Source organism: Carassius carassius, chromosome 9 (genome assembly GCF_963082965.1).
Source record: "Carassius carassius chromosome 9, fCarCar2.1, whole genome shotgun sequence".
Classification (NCBI taxonomy): Eukaryota; Metazoa; Chordata; class Actinopteri; order Cypriniformes; family Cyprinidae; genus Carassius; species Carassius carassius.
This window is the reverse complement of record NC_081763.1, coordinates 772501-792778: the sequence shown is the minus strand read 5'-3', so window position 1 is coordinate 792778 and position 20278 is coordinate 772501. Positions and strand designations below refer to the sequence as shown.

The 20278-nt window shown below is 38.2% G+C and overlaps 12 non-coding genes and 1 pseudogene across 12 annotated transcripts; all 13 read left to right on the top strand.

Annotated features, from left to right (window-relative positions):
* The first annotated feature begins 2271 nt into the window (after positions 1-2271).
* On the top strand, positions 2272-2389 carry LOC132150469 (5S ribosomal RNA). The gene has a single exon (XR_009435701.1). It is a non-coding gene; the product is annotated as a 5S ribosomal RNA (ribosomal RNA).
* A 601-nt stretch (positions 2390-2990) lies between these two features.
* Positions 2991-3108, top strand: LOC132150501 (5S ribosomal RNA). Its single transcript, XR_009435731.1, has one exon. It is a non-coding gene; the product is annotated as a 5S ribosomal RNA (ribosomal RNA).
* A 3024-nt stretch (positions 3109-6132) lies between these two features.
* LOC132150121 (5S ribosomal RNA) lies at positions 6133-6251 on the top strand. Its single transcript, XR_009435366.1, has one exon. It is a non-coding gene; the product is annotated as a 5S ribosomal RNA (ribosomal RNA).
* An 84-nt stretch (positions 6252-6335) lies between these two features.
* On the top strand, positions 6336-6454 carry LOC132150606 (5S ribosomal RNA). The gene has a single exon (XR_009435834.1). It is a non-coding gene; the product is annotated as a 5S ribosomal RNA (ribosomal RNA).
* A 463-nt stretch (positions 6455-6917) lies between these two features.
* On the top strand, positions 6918-7036 carry LOC132150264 (5S ribosomal RNA). The gene has a single exon (XR_009435501.1). It is a non-coding gene; the product is annotated as a 5S ribosomal RNA (ribosomal RNA).
* A 1551-nt stretch (positions 7037-8587) lies between these two features.
* LOC132150949 (5S ribosomal RNA) lies at positions 8588-8706 on the top strand. Its single transcript, XR_009436120.1, has one exon. It is a non-coding gene; the product is annotated as a 5S ribosomal RNA (ribosomal RNA).
* Positions 8707-8790: 84 nt separating this feature from the next.
* Positions 8791-8909, top strand: LOC132150605 (5S ribosomal RNA). Its single transcript, XR_009435833.1, has one exon. It is a non-coding gene; the product is annotated as a 5S ribosomal RNA (ribosomal RNA).
* Positions 8910-9372: 463 nt separating this feature from the next.
* LOC132150263 (5S ribosomal RNA) lies at positions 9373-9491 on the top strand. The gene has a single exon (XR_009435500.1). It is a non-coding gene; the product is annotated as a 5S ribosomal RNA (ribosomal RNA).
* Positions 9492-11044: 1553 nt separating this feature from the next.
* Positions 11045-11163, top strand: LOC132150948 (5S ribosomal RNA). Its single transcript, XR_009436119.1, has one exon. It is a non-coding gene; the product is annotated as a 5S ribosomal RNA (ribosomal RNA).
* A 987-nt stretch (positions 11164-12150) lies between these two features.
* Positions 12151-12269, top strand: LOC132150229 (5S ribosomal RNA). Its single transcript, XR_009435468.1, has one exon. It is a non-coding gene; the product is annotated as a 5S ribosomal RNA (ribosomal RNA).
* Positions 12270-13679: 1410 nt separating this feature from the next.
* Positions 13680-13798, top strand: LOC132150110 (5S ribosomal RNA). Its single transcript, XR_009435355.1, has one exon. It is a non-coding gene; the product is annotated as a 5S ribosomal RNA (ribosomal RNA).
* Positions 13799-13882: 84 nt separating this feature from the next.
* LOC132150727 (5S ribosomal RNA) lies at positions 13883-14030 on the top strand (annotated as a pseudogene).
* Positions 14031-14114: 84 nt separating this feature from the next.
* Positions 14115-14233, top strand: LOC132149934 (5S ribosomal RNA). The gene has a single exon (XR_009435190.1). It is a non-coding gene; the product is annotated as a 5S ribosomal RNA (ribosomal RNA).
* The last annotated feature ends 6045 nt before the right edge of the window (positions 14234-20278 follow it).

Genomic DNA, 20278 nt, shown 5'->3' with positions numbered 1-20278 from the left:
TGTATTGGGTGCAGTTGACTTGCCAGTTTGGGTGGTAAATGAGATGAAGGAGGTGCTTAATAATTTTTTATGGGGAGGGAAAGGGGTTAAAATATCAAAAAATACATTAATAGCAGACTACACAGGAGGAGGTTTAAAGTTGATTGATTTAGAGGTTAAAAGAAAAGCAATAAGAGTGAAAACAATGAAGAAGTATTTATATGATAAAGTGCAGTATGGATGGAAAGGTTTCATGAGAGACTTTTTGGATAAAAGTAGTGGATGTGGTGAAGAAGGGGTATTCATGGCTTTAAAGAAGCCAATGTTTGAAAATATACCCTTATTTTATCAAGAAGTATTTAGTGCATGGGCAGAGTTTGTAATGGACGTGAAATATGATTGTGAAAATATAAATCAAATACACAAGCAGCCAATTTTTCTTAATCCAAAGATAAGAATGAATGGGACAATGTTTTATAATAGACTATACATGAAAGCGGGAGTAAGACAATTAAAGGATATGGTATATGAATATGTGAAAGGTTTTTTGCCAAATAGAGCTATTTATGATTACGTGTTGGAATGGGATGACGAAATTGAAAAATCAAAAGTGGATTCTGTATGTGAAAATATTAAAACAAGTCTGCCCAGGATTTGGGTTGAAATGATTGAGAGAGAGACAGCTAAACCGGGGAACTGGGGAATGCCAGAAATGTTTATTGTTGGGAAAAATGGTGAAAAGAAATGTCTGACAGATATAACGACGAAAACAATATATAACTTTTTTGTGGACAATTATATTAAGGTGCCTGCATCAGAAGCTGTGTGGCAAAAACTGTTTCCAGGATTTAATGTAAAGTCAATATGGAAGAACTTAAGTGTGAAGTATAACGGACTGGAGTGTGAAAACTTAGACTTTAAATTAAGACATAATAGAATATACACAAAGGTGGTGATTCATCAAATTAATAAGAATGTGAATAGAGAATGTGATGTATGTAAAACTGATACAGAAACGTTAATGCATATATTTTTTGAATGTAAAGAGCTAGACATATTTCATGAAAAACTGAAGAAATTGATAGAGGATGACTGGGGAAAAGAGATAGAAGGAGATGAATGGAGGAAAATGTTTTTATTTGGTGAATGTAATAATTGTAAAGATTGGAAGGTTAATTTGTGTAATTACATTTTAAGTCATGCAAGATATGCAATTTGGGCAAGAAGGAATTTGGCATATTTTGAAGGGAAAAATGTGGACATTACTGTGATGTTTAAAACAGTGATGAGAAAGAATGTCTTTCTAATGTGGAAATATCTTAGCCAAGATGTGTTTGAAAAAGTTTTCATTAATGGATGTGGTCTTGTAGGTGTAGATGACGAAGGAAGTTTAAGCATAAATTTCTAAAACGAAAAGGGAAAAATGTCATGATAATTAAGCATATAATTGTAGGTATGTATGCAAATTATTGGCGAAGGAATAGACAAGTTCTTGTGTTTATGTAATTATTTGATGACTATGATACTCTATTTTGAATGTAAATTGTATTTGATTTGATACTTTTGATAATAAAAAAAAAAAAAAAAAAAAAAAAATGCCCGATCTCGTCTGATCTCGGAAGCTAAGCAGGTTTGGGCCTGGTTAGTACTTGGATGGGAGATCGCCTGGGAATACCAGGTGCTGTAAGCTTTTGGGTTTCCTTCCCTACTTATATAAAGCACTGGCGATTATAGTGGCTGATCTTTAAATAGCCCTCTCTTTGCAGCCTCCTTCGCTTATGGCCATACCATCCTGGCTATGCCCGATCTCAACTGATCTCCAAATGTAAGCAGGTTTGGGCTAGGTTAGTACTTTGGGTTTTTTTCAGTAATTATCTAATAGGCCTTGTTAGTTCTTTTGGAAATTTTCACTAATTGTCCAATAATCTTGCAAAAAAAAAAAAAAGAGTCAATGCCCGACCTCAGAATGTTAGCAGGTTTGAGCCAGGTTAGTACTTTTGGATTTTTTCAGTAAATATCTAATAGGCCTGGTTAGTACTTTTGGAAAAATTCCCTAATTGTCTAATAATCTTGTAAAAAAACAAAAAAGAGTCAATGCCCGATGTCAGAATGTAAGCAGGTTTGGGCCAGGTTAGTACTTTTGGATTTTTTCAGTAATTATCTAATAGGCCTGGTTAGTACTTTTGGGAATACCAGGTGCTGTAAGCTTTTGGGTTTCCTTCCCTACTTATGTAATGCACTGGTGATTGTAGTGGCTGATCTTTAAATAGCCCTCTCTTTGCAGCCTCGTTCGCTTACGGCCATTCCAACCTGGCTATGCCGATCTCGTCTGATCTCGGAAGCTAAGCAGGTTTGGGCCAGGTTAGTACTTGGATGGGAGACCGCCTGGGAATACCAGGTGCTGTAAGCTTTTGGGTTTCCTTCCCTACTTATATAAAGCACTGGCGATTATAGTGGCTGATCTTTAAATAGCCCTCTCTTTGCAGCCTCCTTCGCTTATGGCCATACCATCCTGGCTATGCCCGATCTCAACTGATCTCCAAATGTAAGCAGGTTTGGGCCAGGTTAGTACTTTTGGATTTTTTCAGTAATTATCTAATAGGCCTTGTTTGTACTTTTGGAAATTTTCACTAATTGTCCAATAATCTTGCAAAAAAAAAAAAAGAGTCAATGCCCGACCTCAGAATGTTAGCAGGTTTGAGCCAGGTTAGTACTTTTGGATTTTTTCAGTAAATATCTAATAGGCCTGGTTAGTACTTTTGGAAAAATTCACTAATTGTCTAATAATCTTGTAAAAAAACAAAAAAGAGTCAATGCCCGATGTCAGAATGTAAGCAGGTTTGGGCCAGGTTAGTACTTTTGGATTTTTTCAGTAATTATCTAATAGGCCTGGTTAGTACTTTTGGGAATACCAGGTGCTGTAAGCTTTTGGGTTTCCTTCCCTACTTATATAATGCACTGGTGATTGTAGTGGCTGATCTTTAAATAGCCCTCTCTTTGCAGCCTCGTTCGCTTACGGCCATTCCAACCTGGCTATGCCGATCTCGTCTGATCTCGGAAGCTAAGCAGGTTTGGGCCTGGTTAGTACTTGGATGGGAGACCGCCTGGGAATACCAGGTGCTGTAAGCTTTTGGGTTTCCTTCCCTACTTATTAAAAGCACTGGCGATTATAGTGGCTGATCTTTAAATAGCCCTCTCTTTGCAGCCTCCTTCGCTTATGGCCATACCATCCTGGCTATGCCCGATCTCAACTGATCTCCAAATCTAAGCAGGTTTGGGCCAGGTTAGTACTTTTGGATTTTTTCAGTAATTATCTAATAGGCCTGGTTAGTACTTTAGGATATTTTCACTAATTGTCCAATAATCTTGCAAAAAAAAAAAGAGTCAAAGCCCGATCTCAGAATGTAAGCAGGTTTGGGCCAGGTTAGTACTTTTGGATTTTTTCAGTAATTATCTAATAGGCCTGGTTAGTACTTTTGGAAATGTTCACTAATTGTCCAATAATCTTGCAAAAAAAAAAAAAAACGAGTCAATGCCCGATCTCGGAATGTAAGCAGGTTTGGGCCAGGTTAGTACTTTTGGATTTTTTCAATAATTATCTAATAGGCCTGGTTAGTACTTTAGGAAATTTTCACTAATTGTCCAATAATCTTGCAAAAAAAAAAAAAAAAAAAAAAGAGTCAATGCCCGATCTCAGAATGTAAGCAGGTTTGGGCCAGGTTAGTAGTTTTGGATTTTTCAGTAATTATCTAATAGGCTTGTTTAGTACTTTTGGGAATACCAGGTGCTGTAAGCTTTTGGGTTTCCTTCCCTACTTATATAAAGCACTGGCGATTATAGTGGCTGATCTTTAAATAGCCCTCTCTTTGCAGCTTCCTTCGCTTATGGCCATACCATCCTGGCTATGCCCGATCTCAACTGATCTCCAAATGTAAGCAGGTTTGGGCCAGGTTAGTACTTTTGGATTTTTTCAGTAATTATCTAATAGGCCTTGTTTGTACTTTTGGAAATTTTCACTAATTGTCCAATAATCTTGCAAAAAAAAAAAAAAAGAGTCAATGCCCGACCTCAGAATGTTAGCAGGTTTGAGCCAGGTTAGTACTTTTGGATTTTTTCAGTAAATATCTAATAGGCCTGGTTAGTACTTTTGGAAAAATTCACTAATTGTCTAATAATCTTGTAAAAAAACAAAAAAGAGTCAATGCCCGATGTCAGAATGTAAGCAGGTTTGGGCCAGGTTAGTACTTTTGGATTTCTTCAGTAATTATCTAATAGGCCTGGTTAGTACTTTTGGGAATACCAGGTGCTGTAAGCTTTTGGGTTTCCTTCCCTACTTATATAATGCACTGGTGATTGTAGTGGCTGATCTTTAAATAGCCCTCTCTTTGCAGCCTCGTTCGCTTACGGCCATTCCAACCTGGCTATGCTGATCTCGTCTGATCTCGGAAGCTAAGCAGGTTTGGGCCAGGTTAGTACTTTTGGATTTTTTCAGTAATTATCTAATAGGCCTGGTTAGTACTTTTGGAAATTTTCACTAATTGTCCAATAATCTTGCAAAAAAAAAAAAAGAGTCAATGCCCGACCTCAGAATGTTAGCAGGTTTGGGCCAGGTTAGTACTTTTGAAATTTTTCAGTAATTATCTAATAGGCCTGGTTAGTACTTTTGGAAATTTTCACTAATTGTCCAATAATCTTGCAAAAAAAAAAAAAATAGTCAATGCCCGACCTCAGAATGTTAGCAGGTTTGGGCCAGGTTAGTACTTTTGGATTTTTTCAGTAAATATCTAATAGGCCTGGTTAGTACTTTTGGAAAAATTCACTAATTGTCTAATAATCTTGTAAAGAAACAAAAAAGAGTCAATGCCCGATCTCAGAATGTAAGCAGGTTTGGGCCAGGTTAGTACTTTTGGATTTTTTCAGTAATTATCCAATAGGCCTGGTTAGTACTTTTGGGAATACCAGGTGCTGTAAGCTTTTGGGTTTCCTTCCCTACTTATATAATGCACTGGCGATTATAGTGGCTGATCTTTAAATAGCCCTCTCTTTGCAGCCTCCTTCGCTTATGGCCATACCATCCTGGCTATGCCCGATCTCAACTGATCTCCAAATCTAAGCAGGTTTGTGCCAGGTTAGTACTTTTGGACTTTTTCAGTAATTATCTAATAGGCCTGGTTAGTACTTTTGGAAATTGTCACTAATTGTCCAATAATCTTGTAAAAAAAAAAAAAAAAAGAGTCAATGCCCGATCTCAGAATGTAAGCAGGTTTGGGCCAGGTTAGTACTTTTGGATTTTTTCAGTAATTATCTAATAGGCCTGGTTAGTACTTTTGGAAATTTTCACTTATTGTCCAATAATCTTGCAAAAAATAGAAAAAAGAGTCAATGCCCGATCTCAGAATGTAAGCAGGTTTGGGCCAGGTTAGTACTTTTGGATTTTTTCAGTAATTATCTAATAGGCCTGGTTATTACTTTTGGAAATTTTCACTAATTGTCCAATAATCTTGCAAAAAAAAAAAAAAAAAGAGTCAATGCCCGACCTCAGAATGTTAGCAGGTTTGGGCCAGGTTAGTACTTTTGGACTTTTTCAGTAAATATCTAATAGGCCTGGTTAGTACTTTTGGAAAAATTCCCTAATTGTCTAATAATCTTGTAAAAAAACAAAAAAGAGTCAATACCCGATCTCAGAATGTAAGCAGGTTTGGGCCAGGTTAGTACTTTTGGATTTTTTTAGTAGTTATCTAATAGGCCTGGTTAGTACTTTTGGAAATTTTCACTAATTGTCCAATAATCTTGCAAAAAAAATAAAAGAGTGAATGCCCGATCTCAGAATGTAAGCAGGTTTGGGCCAGGTTAGTACTTTTGGATTTTTTCAGTAATTATCTAATAGGCCTGCTTAGTACTTTTGGAAATTTTCACTAATTGTCCAGTAATCTTGCAAAAAAAATAAAAGAGTGAATGCCCGACCTCAGAATGTAAGCAGGTTTGGGCCAGGTTAGTACTTTTGGATTTTTTCAGTAATTATCTAATAGGCCTGGTTAGTACTTTTGGGAATACCAGGTGCTGTAAGCTTTTGGGTTTCCTTCCCTACTTATATAATGCACTGGCGATAATAGTGGCTGATCTTTAAATAGCCCTCTCTTTGCAGCCTCCTTCGCTTACGGCCATACCAACCTGGCTATGCCCGATCTCGTCTGATCTCGGAAGCTAAGCAGGTTTGGGCCTGGTTAGTACTTGGATGGGAGACCGCCTGGGAATACCAGGTGCTGTAAGCTTTCGGGTTTCCTTCCCTACTTATATAAAGCACTGGCGATTATAGTGGCTGATCTTTAAATAGCCCTCTCTTTGCAGCCTCCTTTGCTTACGGCCATACCAACCTGGCTATGCCAGATCTCGTCTGATCTCGGAAGCTAAGCAGGTTTGGGCCTGGTTAGTACTTGGATGGGAGACCGCCTGGGAATACCAGAAGCTGTAAGCTTTTGGGTTTCCTTCCCTACTTATATAAAGCACTGGCGATTATAGTGGCTGATCTTTAAATAGCCCTCTCTTTGCAGCCTCCTTCGCTTATGGCCATACCATCCTGGCTATGCCCGATCTCAACTGATCTCCAAATCTGAGCAGGTTTGGGCCAGGTTAGTACTTTTGGATTTTTTCAGTAATTATCTAATAGGCCTGGTTAGTACTTTAGGAAATTTTCACTAATTGTCCAATAATCTTGCAAAAACAAAACAAAAAAAGAGTCAATGCCCGATCTCAGAATGTAAGCAGGTTTGGGCCAGGTTAGTACTTTTGGATTTTTTCAGTAATTATCTAATAGGCCTGGTTAGTACTTTTGGGAATACCAGGTGCTGTAAGCTTTTGGGTTTCCTTCCCTACTTATATAATGCACTGGCGATTATAGTGGCTGATCTTTAAATATCCCTCTCTTTGCAGCCTCCTTCGCTTACGGCCATACCAACCTGGCTAAGCCCGATCTAGTCTGATCTCGGAAGCTAAGCAGGTTTGGGCCTGGTTAGTACTTGGATGGGAGACCGCCTGGGAATACCAGGTGCTGTAAGCTTTTGGGTTTCCTTCCCTACTTATATAAAGCACTGGCGATTATAGTGGCTGATCTTTAAATAGCCGTCTCTTTGCAGCCTCCTTCGCTTATGGCCATACCATCCTGGCTATGCCCGATCTCAACTGATCTCCAAATCTAAGCAGGTTTGGGCCAGGTTAGTACTTTTGGATTTTTTCAGTAATTATCTAATAGGCCTGGTTAGTACTTTTGGAAATTTTCACAAATTGTCCAATAATCTTGCAAAAAAAAAAAAAAGAGTCAATGCCTGATCTCAGAATGTAAGCAGGTTTGGGCCAGGTTAGTACTTTTGGATTTTTTCAGTAATTATCTAATAGGCCTGGTTAGTACTTTTGGGAATACCAGGTGCTGTAAGCTTTTGGGTTTCCTTCCCTACTTATATAATGCACTGGCGATTATAGTGGCTGATCTTTAAATAGCCCTTTCTTTGCAGCCTCCTTCGCTTATGGCCATACCATCCTGGCTATGCCCGATCTCAATTGATCTCCAAATCTAAGCAGGTTTGGGCCAGGTTAGTACTTTTGGATTTTTTCAGTAATTATCTAATAGGCCTGGTTAGTACTTTTGGAAATTTTCACTAATTGTCCAATAATCTTACAAAAAAAAAAAAAACAGTCAATCCCCGATCTCAGAATGTAAGCAGGTTTGGGCCAGGTTAGTACTTTTGGATTTTTTCAGTAATTATCTAATAGGCCTGGTTAGTACTTTTGGAAATTTTCACTAATTGTCCAATAATCTTGCAAAAAAAAAAAAAAGAGTCAATGCCCGATCTCAGAATGTAAGCAGGTTTGGGCCAGGTTAGTACTTTTGGATTTTTTCAGTAATTATCTAATAGGCCTGGTTAGTACTTTTGGAAATTTTCACTTATTGTCCAATAATCTTGCAAAAAAAAAGAAAAAAGAGTCAATGCCCGAACTCAGAATGGTTTGGGCCAGGTTAGTACTTTTGGATTTTTTCAGTAATTATCTAATAGGCCTGGTTAGTACTTTTGGAAATTTTCACTAATTGTCAAGTAATCTTGCAAAAAAAAAAAAAAGAGTCAATGCCCGACCTCAGAATGTTAGCAGTTTTGGGCCAGGTTAGTACTTTTGGATTTTTTCAGTAAATATCTAATAGGCCTGGTTAGTACTTTAGGAAATTTTCACTAATTGTCCAATAATCTTGCAAAAAAAAAAAAAGAGTCAATGCCCGATCTCGGAATGTAAGCAGGTTTGGGCCAGGTTAGTACTTTTGGATTTTTTCAATAATTATCTAATAGGCCTGGTTAGTACTTTAGGAAATTTTCACTAATTGTCCAATAATCTTGCAAAAAAAAAAGAAAAAAAAAAAGAGTCAATGCCCGATCTCAGAATGTAAGCAGGTTTGGGCCAGGTTAGTACTTTTGAATTATTTCAGTAATTATCTAATAGGCCTGGTTAGTACTTTTGGGAATACCAGGTGCTGTAAGCTTTTGGGTTTCCTTCCCTACTTATATAATGCACTGGCGATAATAGTGGCTGATCTTTAAATAGCCCTCTCTTTGCAGCCTCCTTCGCTTATGGCCATACCAACCTGGCTATGCCCGATCTCGTCTGATCTCGGAAGCTAAGCAGGTTTGGGCCTGGTTAGTACTTGGATGGGAGACCGCCTGGGAATACCAGGTGCTGTAAGCTTTCGGGTTTCCTTCCCTACTTATATAAAGCACCGGCGATTATAGTGGCTGATCTTTAAATAGCCCTCTCTTTGCAGCCTCCTTTGCTTACGGCCATACCAACCTGGCTATGCCAGATCTCGTCTGATCTCGGAAGCTAAGCAGGTTTGGGCCTGGTTAGTACTTGGATGGGAGACCGCCTGGGAATACCAGAAGCTGTAAGCTTTTGGGTTTCCTTCCCTACTTATATAAAGCACTGGCGATTATAGTGGCTGATCTTTAAATAGCCCTCTCTTTGCAGCCTCCTTCGCTTATGGCCATACCATCCTGGCTATGCCCGATCTCAACTGATCTCCAAATCTGAGCAGGTTTGGGCCAGGTTAGTACTTTTGGATTTTTTCAGTAATTATCTAATAGGCCTGGTTAGTACTTTAGGAAATTTTCACTAATTGTCCAATAATCTTGCAAAAACAAAACAAAAAAAGAGTCAATGCCCGATCTCAGAATGTAAGCAGGTTTGGGCCAGGTTAGTACTTTTGGATTTTTTCAGTAATTATCTAATAGGCCTGGTTAGTACTTTTGGGAATACCAGGTGCTGTAAGCTTTTGGGTTTCCTTCCCTACTTATATAATGCACTGGCGATTATAGTGGCTGATCTTTAAATATCCCTCTCTTTGCAGCCTCCTTCGCTTACGGCCATACCAACCTGGCTAAGCCCGATCTAGTCTGATCTCGGAAGCTAAGCAGGTTTGGGCCTGGTTAGTACTTGGATGGGAGACCGCCTGGGAATACCAGGTGCTGTAAGCTTTTGGGTTTCCTTCCCTACTTATATAAAGCACTGGCGATTATAGTGGCTGATCTTTAAATAGCCGTCTCTTTGCAGCCTCCTTCGCTTATGGCCATACCATCCTGGCTATGCCCGATCTCAACTGATCTCCAAATCTAAGCAGGTTTGGGCCAGGTTAGTACTTTTGGATTTTTTCAGTAATTATCTAATAGGCCTGGTTAGTACTTTTGGAAATTTTCACAAATTGTCCAATAATCTTGCAAAAAAAAAAAAAAGAGTCAATGCCTGATCTCAGAATGTAAGCAGGTTTGGGCCAGGTTAGTACTTTTGGATTTTTTCAGTAATTATCTAATAGGCCTGGTTAGTACTTTTGGGAATACCAGGTGCTGTAAGCTTTTGGGTTTCCTTCCCTACTTATATAATGCACTGGCGATTATAGTGGCTGATCTTTAAATAGCCCTTTCTTTGCAGCCTCCTTCGCTTATGGCCATACCATCCTGGCTATGCCCGATCTCAACTGATCTCCAAATCTAAGCAGGTTTGGGCCAGGTTAGTACTTTTGGATTTTTTCAGTAATTATCTAATAGGCCTGGTTAGTACTTTTGGAAATTTTCACTAATTGTCCAATAATCTTACAAAAAAAAAAAAAACAGTCAATCCCCGATCTCAGAATGTAAGCAGGTTTGGGCCAGGTTAGTACTTTTGGATTTTTTCAGTAATTATCTAATAGGCCTGGTTAGTACTTTTGGAAATTTTCACTAATTGTCCAATAATCTTGCAAAAAAAAAAAAAAGAGTCAATGCCCGATCTCAGAATGTAAGCAGGTTTGGGCCAGGTTAGTACTTTTGGATTTTTTCAGTAATTATCTAATAGGCCTGGTTAGTACTTTTGGAAATTTTCACTTATTGTCCAATAATCTTGCAAAAAAAAAGAAAAAAGAGTCAATGCCCGAACTCAGAATGGTTTGGGCCAGGTTAGTACTTTTGGATTTTTTCAGTAATTATCTAATAGGCCTGGTTAGTACTTTTGGAAATTTTCACTAATTGTCAAGTAATCTTGCAAAAAAAAAAAAAAGAGTCAATGCCCGACCTCAGAATGTTAGCAGTTTTGGGCCAGGTTAGTACTTTTGGATTTTTTCAGTAAATATCTAATAGGCCTGGTTAGTACTTTAGGAAATTTTCACTAATTGTCCAATAATCTTGCAAAAAAAAAAAAAAGAGTCAATGCCCGATCTCGGAATGTAAGCAGGTTTGGGCCAGGTTAGTACTTTTGGATTTTTTCAATAATTATCTAATAGGCCTGGTTAGTACTTTAGGAAATTTTCACTAATTGTCCAATAATCTTGCAAAAAAAAAAGAAAAAAAAAAAAGAGTCAATGCCCGATCTCAGAATGTAAGCAGGTTTGGGCCAGGTTAGTACTTTTGAATTATTTCAGTAATTATCTAATAGGCCTGGTTAGTACTTTTGGGAATACCAGGTGCTGTAAGCTTTTGGGTTTCCTTCCCTACTTATATAATGCACTGGCGATAATAGTGGCTGATCTTTAAATAGCCCTCTCTTTGCAGCCTCCTTCGCTTATGGCCATACCAACCTGGCTATGCCCGATCTCGTCTGATCTCGGAAGCTAAGCAGGTTTGGGCCTGGTTAGTACTTGGATGGGAGACCGCCTGGGAATACCAGGTGCTGTAAGCTTTTGGGTTTCCTTCCCTACTTATATAAAGCACTGGCGATTATAGTGGCTGATCTTTAAATAGCCCTCTCTTTGCAGCCTCCTTCGCTTATGGCCATACCATCCTGGCTATGCCCGATCTCCACTGATCTCCAAATCTAAGCAGGTTTGGGCCAGGTTAGTACTTTTGGATTTTTTCAGTAGTTATCTAATAGGCCTGGTTAGTACTTTTGGAAATGTTCACTAATTGTCCAATAATCTTGCAAAAAAAAAAAAAAAGAGTCAATGCCTGATCTCAGAATGTAAGCAGGTTTGGGCCAGGTTAGTACTTTTGGATTTTTTCAGTAATTATCTAATAGGCCTGGTTAGTACTTTTGGGAATACCAGGTGCTGTAAGCTTTTGGGTTTCCTTCCCTACTTATATAAAGCACTGGCGATTATAGTGGCTGATCTTTAAATAGCCCTCTCTTTGCAGCCTCCTTCGCTTATGGCCATACCATCCTGGCTATGCCCGATCTCCACTGATCTCCAAATCTAAGCAGGTTTGGGCCAGGTTAGTACTTTTGGATTTTTTCAGTAGTTATCTAATAGGCCTGGTTAGTACTTTTGGAAATGTTCACTAATTGTCCAATAATCTTGCAAAAAAAAAAAAAAGAGTCAATGCCCGATCTCGGAATGTAAGCAGGTTTGGGCCAGGTTAGTACTTTTGGATTTTTTCAATAATTATCTAATAGGCCTGGTTAGTACTTTAGGAAATTTTCACTAATTGTCCAATAATCTTGCAAAAAAAAAAGAAAAAAAAAAAAGAGTCAATGCCCGATCTCAGAATGTAAGCAGGTTTGGGCCAGGTTAGTACTTTTGAATTATTTCAGTAATTATCTAATAGGCCTGGTTAGTACTTTTGGGAATACCAGGTGCTGTAAGCTTTTGGGTTTCCTTCCCTACTTATATAATGCACTGGCGATAATAGTGGCTGATCTTTAAATAGCCCTCTCTTTGCAGCCTCCTTCGCTTATGGCCATACCAACCTGGCTATGCCCGATCTCGTCTGATCTCGGAAGCTAAGCAGGTTTGGGCCTGGTTAGTACTTGGATGGGAGACCGCCTGGGAATACCAGGTGGTGTAAGCTTTTGGGTTTCCTTCCCTACTTATATAAAGCACTGGCGATTATAGTGGCTGATCTTTAAATAGCCCTCTCTTTGCAGCCTCCTTCGCTTATGGCCATACCATCCTGGCTATGCCCGATCTCCACTGATCTCCAAATCTAAGCAGGTTTGGGCCAGGTTAGTACTTTTGGATTTTTTCAGTAGTTATCTAATAGGCCTGGTTAGTACTTTTGGAAATGTTCACTAATTGTCCAATAATCTTGCAAAAAAAAAAAAAAAAGAGTCAATGCCTGATCTCAGAATGTAAGCAGGTTTGGGCCAGGTTAGTACTTTTGGATTTTTTCAGTAATTATCTAATAGGCCTGGTTAGTACTTTTGGGAATACCAGGTGCTGTAAGCTTTTGGGTTTCCTTCCCTACTTATATAAAGCACTGGCGATTATAGTGGCTGATCTTTAAATAGCCCTTTCTTTGCAGCCTCCTTCGCTTATGGCCATACCATCCTGGCTATGCCCGATCTCAACTGATCTCCAAATCTAAGCAGGTTTGGGCCAGGTTAGTACTTTTGGATTTTTTCAGTAATTATCTAATAGGCCTGGTTAGTACTTTTGGAAATTTTCACTAATTGTCCAATAATCTTGCAAAAAAAAAAAAAAACAGTCAATGCCCGATCTCAGAATGTAAGCAGGTTTGGGCCAGGTTAGTACTTTTGGATTTTTTCAGTAATTATCTAATAGGCCTGGTTAGTACTTTTGGAAATTTTCACTAATTGTCCAATAATCTTGCAAAAAAAAAAAAAAGTCAATGCCCGATCTCAGAATGTAAGCAGGTTTGGGCCAGGTTAGTACTTTTGGATTTTTTCAGTAATTATCTAATAGGCCTGGTTAGTACTTTTGGAAATTTTCACTTATTGTCCAATAATCTTGCAAAAAAAAAGAAAAAAGAGTCAATGCCCGAACTCAGAATGTAAGCAGGTTTGGGCCAGGTTAGTACTTTTGGATTTTTTCAGTAATTATCTAATAGGCCTGGTTAGTACTTTTGGAAATTTTCACTAATTGTCAAGTAATCTTGCAAAAAAAAAAAAAAAGAGTCAATGCCCGACCTCAGAATGTTAGCAGTTTTGGGCCAGGTTAGTACTTTTGGATTTTTTCAGTAAATATCTAATAGGCCTGGTTAGTACTTTTGGAAAAATTCACTAATTGTCCAATAATCTTGTAAAAAAACAAAAAAGAGTCAATGCCCGATCTCAGAATGTAAGCAGGTTTGGGCCAGGTTAGTACTTTTGGATTTTTTCAGTAATTATATAATAGGCCTGGTTAGTACTTTTGGGAATACCAGGTGCTGTAAGCTTTTGGGTTTCCTTCCCTACTTATATAATGCACTGGCGATTATAGTGGCAGATCTTTAAATAGCCCTCTCTTTGCAGCCTCCTTCGCTTACGGCCATACCAACCTGGCTATGCCCGATCTCGTCTGATCTCGGAAGCTAAGCAGGTTTGGGCCTGGTTAGTACTTGGATGGGAGACCGCCTGGGAATACCAGGTGCTGTAAGCTTTTGGGTTTCCTTCCCTACTTATATAAAGCACTGGCGATTATAGTGGCTGATCTTTAAATAGCCCTCTCTTTGCAGCCTCCTTCGCTTACGGCCATACCAACCTGGCTATGCCCGATCTCGTCTGATCTCGGAAGCTAAGCAGGTTTAGGCCTGGTTAGTACTTTTGGATTTTTTCAGTAATTATCTAATAGGCCTGGTTAGTACTTTTGGGAATACCAGGTGCTGTAAGCTTTCGGGTTTCCTTCCCTACTTATATAAAGCACTGGCGATTATAGTGGCTGATCTTTAAATAGCCCTCTCTTTGCAGCCTCCTTTGCTTACGGCCATACCAACCTGGCTATGCCAGATCTCGTCTGATCTCGGAAGCTAAGCAGGTTTGGGCCTGGTTAGTACTTGGATGGGAGACCGCCTGGGAATACCAGGTGCTGTAAGCTTTTGGGTTTTATTCCGAACTTATATAATGAACTGGAGAAAAAAAAAAAAAAAAAAAAAAAAAAAAAAAAAAAAAAGCTAAGCCCGATCTCGTCTGATCTCGGAAGCTAAGCAGGATTGGGCCTGGTTAGTACTTGGATGGGAGACCGCCTGGGAATACCAGGTGCTGTAAGGTTTTGGGTTTCCTTCCCTACTTATCTAAAACACTGGCGATTATAGTGGCTGATCTTTAAATAGCCCTCTCTTTGCAGCCTCCTTCGCTTATGGCCATACCATCCTGGCTATGCCCGATCTCAACTGATCTCCAAATCTAAGCAGTTTTGGGCCAGGTTAGTACTTTTGGATTTTTTCAGTAATTATCTAATAGGCCTGGTTAGTACTTTTGGAAATGTTCACTAATTGTCCAATAATCTTGCAAAAAAAAAAAAAAAAAAGAGTCAATGCCCGATCTCAGAATGTAAGCAGGTTTGGGCCAGGTTAGTACTTTTGGATTTTTTCAGTAATTATCTAATAGGCTTGGTTAGTACTTTTGGGAATACCAGGAGCTGTAAGCTTTTGGGTTTCCTTCCCTACTTATATAAAGCACTGGCGATTATAGTGGCTGATCTTTAAATAGCCGTCTCTTTGCAGCCTCCTTCGCTTATGGCCATACCATCCTGGCTATGCCCGATCTCAACTGATCTCCAAATCTAAGCAGGTTTGGGCCAGGTTAGTACTTTTGGATTTTTTCAGTAATTATCTAATAGGCCTGGTTAGTACTTTTGGAAATTTTCACTAATTGTCCAATAATCTTGCAAAAAAAAAAAAAAGAGTCAATGCCCGATCTCAGAATGTAAGCAGGTTTGGGCCAGGTTAGTACTTTTGGATTTTTTCAGTAATTATCTAATAGGCCTGGTTAGTACTTTTGGAAATTTTCACTAATTGTCCAATAATCTTGCAAAAAAAAAAAAAAGAGTCAATGCCCGATCTCAGAATGTAAGCAGGTTTGGGCCAGGTTAGTACTTTTGGATTTTTTCAGTAATTATCTAATAGGCCTGGTTAGTACTTTTGGGAATACCAGGTGCTGTAAGCTTTTGGGTTTCCTTCCCTACTTATATAATGCACTGGCGATTATAGTGGCTGATCTTTAAATAGCCCTTTCTTTGCAGCCTCCTTCGCTTATGGCCATACCATCCTGGCTATGCCCGATCTCAACTGATCTCCAAATCTAAGCAGGTTTGGGCCAGGTTAGTACTTTTGGATTTTTTCAGTAATTATCTAATAGGCCTGGTTAGTACTTTTGGAAATGTTCACTAATTGTCCAATAATCTTGCAAAAAAAAAAAAAAACAGTCAATGCCCGATCTCAGAATGTAAGCAGGTTTGGGCCAGGTTAGTACTTTTGGATTTTTTCAGTAATTATCTAATAGGCCTGGTTAGTACTTTTGGAAATTTTCACTAATTGTCAAGTAATCTTGCAAAAAAAAAAAAAAAGAGTCAATGCCCGATCTCAGAATGTTAGCAGTTTTGGGCCAGGTTAGTACTTTTGGATTTTTTCAGTAAATATCTAATAGGCCTGGTTAGTACTTTTGGAAAAATTCACTAATTGTCCAATAATCTTGTAAAAAAACAAAAAAGAGTCAATGCCCGATCTCAGAATGTAAGCAGGTTTGGGCCAGGTTAGTACTTTTGGATTTTTTCAGTAATTATATAATAGGCCTGGTTAGTACTTTTGGGAATACCAGGTGCTGTAAGCTTTTGGGTTTCCTTCCCTACTTATATAATGCACTGGCGATTATAGTGGCAGATCTTTAAATAGCCCTCTCTTTGCAGCCTCCTTCGCTTACGGCCATACCAACCTGAAGGCGCAATTGAGCTATTCAGGAAGTGGAAGTATTGGTGCAGAGAGCACTTGGAGAGTATTTGTTTGTACAAAAATGTAGACATTTTGGTTTGTTTTGATATCTTTATTTAAAAAAGAAAAAAAAGAAGATTTTTTGCTTTATTCCCCAAACAGCTTTTTGCTGTTTGGGGATCTTATCTCTTTTTATTTTGAGTTGCTAAATGATACGGGCTGATAACACAGACATGGACAAAGGAAAAGGTAGATGGAATATGGGAGAAAATGAAGATGAATCAAGAAGACAAAACTATGATAAGAAATTAACTGTGTTGGTGGAGATTGTTGGGGAAGACAGAAATACGATGATGGAGCTACTGAAAAAAGTAAGAGAAGATTGTGGAGTGGTAATTGGTTGTAGATATAAAAATCCAAGAGAATATGAACTGACAATGAAAGAAGAGAATGGAAAAGACAAAATTTTGGATGGGCTAAAGATAAAGAATAGTAGGGTGATGGCGAAGGAAATAAGCAATAATGAGATGGTGGTTTCATTCCTAAATCTGCCGACTTATATTCAAGATGAGGAGATAAAGGGAAAGCTAACAGATTGGGGAGTGACAGCAGTTTCAACTATTAAAAGGAGAATGTGGCCAGGGACTGACATTGCTGATGGAACGAGATTCTTGAAAGTCAAGTTCACAGATACTGTTAAATCGCTGCCATACTCAACAAAGTTTGAGACTTTGGGAGGAACTGAGCACTTTCGAGTCATACATGACAGACAGGTTAAAGTTTGCCGTCTGTGCATTCAACCTGGACAAATAGTGAGAGACTGTCCAAGCTTTAAATGTTTTCGGTGTGGAATGCAGGGCCACTATGTAAGGGAATGCAATGAGGGAAACTGTAGCGTTTGCAGGATGAGATCTGCATTTTGCGTATGCAAAATTTCAGAAGAGCGGGAGGAAGGAGATAGCGTGGGAAGCTTCGTGGACCTGTATGAAGAGTCGGAGGAGGGTTTAACGGTGGAGGAAGAGGAAAGAGGGGATGCATGGAGTGAAAGAGATTTAACTGCAGGACAACAGACTGCTGAGAAAGAGAGCAGCAGAGATGTTGTTGAAAGTTTAAAGGAGGGTAACGGGAAAATCGGGAGAGTACAGATGACTGAAGAGAAAGATGGAGGGGCAACCAAAAAATGGGGAAAACGTGAAGGGGATGATGGGAAAAAGGAAAAACAAGGAACAAGGCACCAAGAAGAAGATGAAAGCTTAAAGAATAAGGAAAGCAGAAGAGAAGAGGTGAGGGAGTCTCTGGAGACTCCACTGATAAATCTGGGAGAGGAGTTGGACACAAGTGAAGGAAGTATCAAGTTGCTGAAAAGGAAAATGAAAGGCGGTGAAGAATGCTTTGCGAAAAAGTAAGAACTTGGGCTTTTTATGTGTTGCCTCCTTCTAATACTTGTAATACATGCAATGTGTGACATAATGAGCATTGCCTGCTTGAACTGTAATGGTCTCAGAGAAATGAATAAGTTTGAGCAGGTTATTGGAAAGCTTAAAACAGATGTAATTTGTTTACAAGAGACACATTGGTCTGAAGACATAATGGTCAATATAAAAAAAATCTGGGAACAAGAAATTTATGTAAATCATGGAAATCAGAGGGCTTGTGGAGTGGCGATTCTGATGAAAAGAGGTGAAATGTATAATGTAAAGGAAATATATAATGATGGTAAAGGAAGACTGTTAGGAATAGATTTTATGTTCAACAATGAACTTTTTAGATTGATTAATTTATATGCACCTAATGTAGAAATCGAAAGAAAAGGAGTTTTTGAGCAAATGAAACCATTATGTACAGGCAAATGTATAGTGGTTGGAGATTTTAATGTGTGGTGCACAAGACTAGATGTGTCTAGAAGTGCAAATTTCAAATCAGATGTGTCTAGAAGGATTTTAAACAAATTAATGCAAAGTGAGGATATGGTAGATGCCTGGAGAGAGGAGAACCCATTTAAAAAGGAATTTTCAAGAAGGCAAATGGTGCTGGGAAACTTAAAACAAAGTCGAATAGATCTGTGTTTAGTTAAAAGAGAAATATTATATTATGTGAAAAATGTGAGATATAAGTTTATTGGAGTAAGTGATCATGCTGTCATGACAGTAAAGATGGCTGGAAATAAGGAAACAAGTGGTGGGGGGATGTGGTGTCTGAATTCATCTTTACTAACGGAAGAAGAGTACAGGAAAAGTATTTACAGATGTATAAAGTGTGAAACGGAAAACTCATTATTTGAAGAGAATGTCTGTGAGTGGTGGGAAATAATGAAAAGGAAAATACAAAAAAGAAGTATAAGGTACTCAAAGCAGAGGCATTTTATGAGAATGAGGGCAATGGAGGACATGGGAAATATGTTGGAGAAAGAAGCAGAGAAAATAGAAAACAACCCTGAGTACTCAAAAGAACATTTCTTTAGGATAAAAGCAGAAATGGAGATGTTTGAAAAGGAAAAGTGCGAGGGTGCAATAGTAAGGAGCAGGGCACAGTATGCGGTGGAGGGGGAAAGGTGCACAAAGTACTTTCTGAATCTAGAGAAAAAAAAACAGAGGAAAAAATATATTACAGAATTGGAAAATGAAGAAGGGAAAAAGGTAACAGATTATGTAGAAATTATAGATGTGGTAGAATCATTTTATAAGAAACTCTTCAAGAAAGAAAATGTAAAACAAGAATGTGTGGATGTAGTTTTAAATACTGTAAGTGCTAGTTTAACTGATGAAGAAAGAAGTATGTGTGACAGTGATATACGTATTGAAGAAATAAAAGAAGCAATAAGACAAACAAAGCCGAATAAAAGTCCAGGATCAGATGGTTTAACGCATGAATTCTACAAGACATTCATAGATATTTTAGCACCTATATTGATTAAGGTATTCAGGAGTATGGAAGAAAGAAGGGAGATACCAGAATCAATGAGCTTGGGCGTAATTAATATTCTTTATAAGAATAAGGGTAGTCCGCTTAAATTGGGAAATTATAGACCTTTAAGTCTTTTAAACACTGATTATAAAATTTTGACAAAAGTTTTAGCCAATAGAATAAAAGGAGTAGTGGGCAGTATAATATCGCCAAATCAAGCATACAGTATACCAGGAAGAGACATTACAGATACAATATGTACAATAAGGGATGTAGTGGATAGTATGGTTAATGATAGGGAAGGAGGTTTGATTTTTTGTATGGATCTAAATAAAGCCTTTGATAGGGTAGAGCACTGTTTTATGGAACAAGCAATGAGGAAATTTGGGTTTGGGGAGAGGATTCTGAGGTGGATAAATTTATTATATTGTAATGCAAAAAGCTGTGTAAAAGTAAATGGTGTTTTAACAAATCCTTTTCCACTAGAAAGATCAGTGAGGCAAGGATGCCCACTTTCTGCTATGCTGTATTCAATATCAGTTGAGCCACTAGCGACACTGGTAAAGAGAGATGGGGAAATAAGAGGAATTCCAGTACCACATGGGGGACTGAGTTTAATTCACCAGTATGCAGATGACACAACATTTACTGTAAGAGATATGGAGAGTATAAAAAGAATAATGAAACATGTTGAAACATATGGGAAAGCGTCAGGAGCAAAAATTAATATTGAAAAATCTGAAATAATGAGTATAGGTGGGATAGATATGAGCGGGTGTGAAAATAATTTTAAAGTCACAAAAGAATACACAAGGATTTTAGGAGTTAATATAGGAGTTAATGCAAAAGAAGCAAGAGATGCTACTTGGACAGGGATTTTAAATAAAATAAAACAAGTTCTACGTTTTTGGAAATTAAGAGAATTAACACTGAGGGGTAAAGTAATAGTGTATAATTCCTTGCTGCTTACCAAATGTAATTATGTATTGGGTGCAGTTGACTTGCCAGTTTGGGTGGTAAATGAGATGAAGGAGGTGCTTAATAATTTTTTATGGGGAGGGAAAGGGGTTAAAATATCAAAAAATACATTAATAGCAGACTACACAGGAGGAGGTTTAAAGTTGATTGATTTAGAGGTTAAAAGAAAAGCAATAAGAGTGAAAACAATGAAGAAGTATTTATATGATAAAGTGCAGTATGGATGGAAAGGTTTCATGAGAGACTTTTTGGATAAAAGTAGTGGATGTGGTGAAGAAGGGGTATTCATGGCTTTAAAGAAGCCAATGTTTGAAAATATACCCTTATTTTAT